We start from the raw sequence: 2,500 nt of genomic DNA, 5'->3' as shown, positions 1-2,500 counted from the left end.
GAAAAATATAGACGTTTTTGAGTGCACATGCATTCCTGCTGCAAATGCCTCTGGAAGTTTCATGCCGTTCCTATGCAATGTGGCCACACAAAAATGACCCGTTTTCCCATTCCGAGGCATTTCTGTGCGACCCTAACAGCCCCGTGAGCCACAAGAGAGACATCCCCGCCAACTTCTAGCGTTTGACGGGGTCTATGCGTGAAAAATATTAAAATTTTTGAGTGCACGTGCCTTTCTGCTGCAAATGCCTCTGGAAGTTTCATGGCGTTCCTATGCAATGTGGCAACACGAAAATGACCCCTTTTCCCATTCCGAGGGAGTTCTGTGCCACCCTAACAGCCCCGTGAGCCACAAGAGACACATCCCCGCCAATTTCTAGCGTTTCACGGGGTCTATCCGTGAAACATATAGAAGTTTTTGAGTGCACATGCATTCCTGCTGCAAATGCCTCTGGAAGTTTCATGCGGTTCGTACGCAATGTGGCAACACGAAAATGACCCGTTTTCCCATTCCCAGGGATTTCTGTGCGACCCGAACAGCCCCGTGAGCCACAAGAGACACATCCCCGCCAATTTCTAGCGTTTCACGGGGTCTATCCGTGAAAAATATCAATTTTTTTTTGACTGCACATGCATTTCTGCTGCAAATGCCTCTGGAAGTTGCATGCGGTTCGCATGCAATGTGGCGACACGAAAATGACCCGTTTTCCCATTCCGAGGGATTTCTGTGCCACCCTAACAGCCCCGTGAGCCACAAGAGAGACATCCCCGCCAATTTCTAGCGTATCACGGGGTCTATCCGTGAGAAATATTCACTTTTTTGAGTGCACATGCATTCCTGCTGCAAATGCCTCTGGAAGTTTCATGCGGTTCGCATGCAATGTGGCGACACGAAAATGACCCGTTTTTTCCCATTCCGAGGGATTTCTGTGCCACCCTAACAGCCCCGTGAGCCACAAGAGACACATCCCCGCCAATTTCTAGCGTTTCACGGGGTCTATCCGTGAAAAATATTCAATTTTTTGACTGCACATGCATTTCTGCTGCAAATGCCTCTGGAAGTTTCATGCGGTTCGCATGCAATGTGGCGACACGAAAATGACCCGTTTTCCCATTCCGAGGGATTTCTGTGCCACCCTAACAGCCCCGTGAGCCACAAGAGAGACATCGCCGCCAATTTCTAGCGTTTCACGGGGTCTATCCGTGAAAAATATTCACTTTTTTGACTGCACATGCATTCCTGCTGCAAATGCCTCTGGAAGTTTCATGCCGTTCGCATGCAATGTGGCAACACGAAAATGACCCCTTTTCCCATTCCGAGGGAGTTCTGTGCCACCCTAACAGCCCCGTGAGCCACAAGAGACACATCCCCGCCAATTTCTAGCGTTTCACGGGGTCTATCCGTGAAACATATAGAAGTTTTTGAGTGCACATGCATTCCTGCTGCAAATGCCTCTGGAAGTTTCATGCGGTTCGTACGCAATGTGGCAACACGAAAATGACCCGTTTTCCCATTCCCAGGGATTTCTGTGCGACCCGAACAGCCCCGTGAGCCACAAGAGACACATCCCCGCCAATTTCTAGCGTTTCACGGGGTCTATCCGTGAAAAATATCAATTTTTTTTTGACTGCACATGCATTTCTGCTGCAAATGCCTCTGGAAGTTGCATGCGGTTCGCATGCAATGTGGCGACACGAAAATGACCCGTTTTCCCATTCCGAGGGATTTCTGTGCCACCCTAACAGCCCCGTGAGCCACAAGAGAGACATCCCCGCCAATTTCTAGCGTATCACGGGGTCTATCCGTGAGAAATATTCACTTTTTTGAGTGCACATGCATTCCTGCTGCAAATGCCTCTGGAAGTTTCATGCGGTTCGTATGCAATGTGGCGACACGAAAATGACCCGTTTTCCCATTCCGAGGGATTTCTGTGCCACCCTAACAGCCCCGTGAGCCACAAGAGAGACATCCCCGCCCACTTCTAGCGTTTCACGGGGTCTCTCCGTGAAAAATATCACATTTTTTGAGTGCACATGCATTCCTGCTGCAAATGCCTCTGGAAGTTTCATGCGGTTCGCATGCAATGTGGCGACACGAAAATGACCCGTTTTTTCCCATTCCGAGGGATTTCTGTGCCACCCTAACAGCCCCGTGAGCCACAAGAGACACATCCCCGCCAATTTCTAGCGTTTCACGGGGTCTATCCGTGAAAAATATTCAATTTTTTGACTGCACATGCATTTCTGCTGCAAATGCCTCTGGAAGTTTCATGCGGTTCGCATGCAATGTGGCGTCACGAAAATGACCCGTTTTCCCATTCCGAGGGATTTCTGTGCCACCCTAACAGCCCCGTGAGCCACAAGAGAGACATCGCCGCCAATTTCTAGCGTTTCACGGGGTCTATCCGTGAAAAATATTCACTTTTTTGACTGCACATGCATTCCTGCTGCAAATGCCTCTGGAAGTTTCATGCCGTTCGCATGCAATGTGGCAACACGAA

The sequence above is a fragment of the Petromyzon marinus genome, unplaced genomic scaffold, assembly GCF_048934315.1.
Source record: "Petromyzon marinus isolate PM22_M1 ecotype Great Lakes invasive population unplaced genomic scaffold, UKy_Petmar_22M1.pri1.0 PM_G_Scaffold_6, whole genome shotgun sequence".
NCBI classification, from domain to species: domain Eukaryota; kingdom Metazoa; phylum Chordata; class Hyperoartia; order Petromyzontiformes; family Petromyzontidae; genus Petromyzon; species Petromyzon marinus.
The sequence above is the reverse complement of the archived record's forward strand: the minus strand, read 5'-3'. Positions refer to the sequence as shown.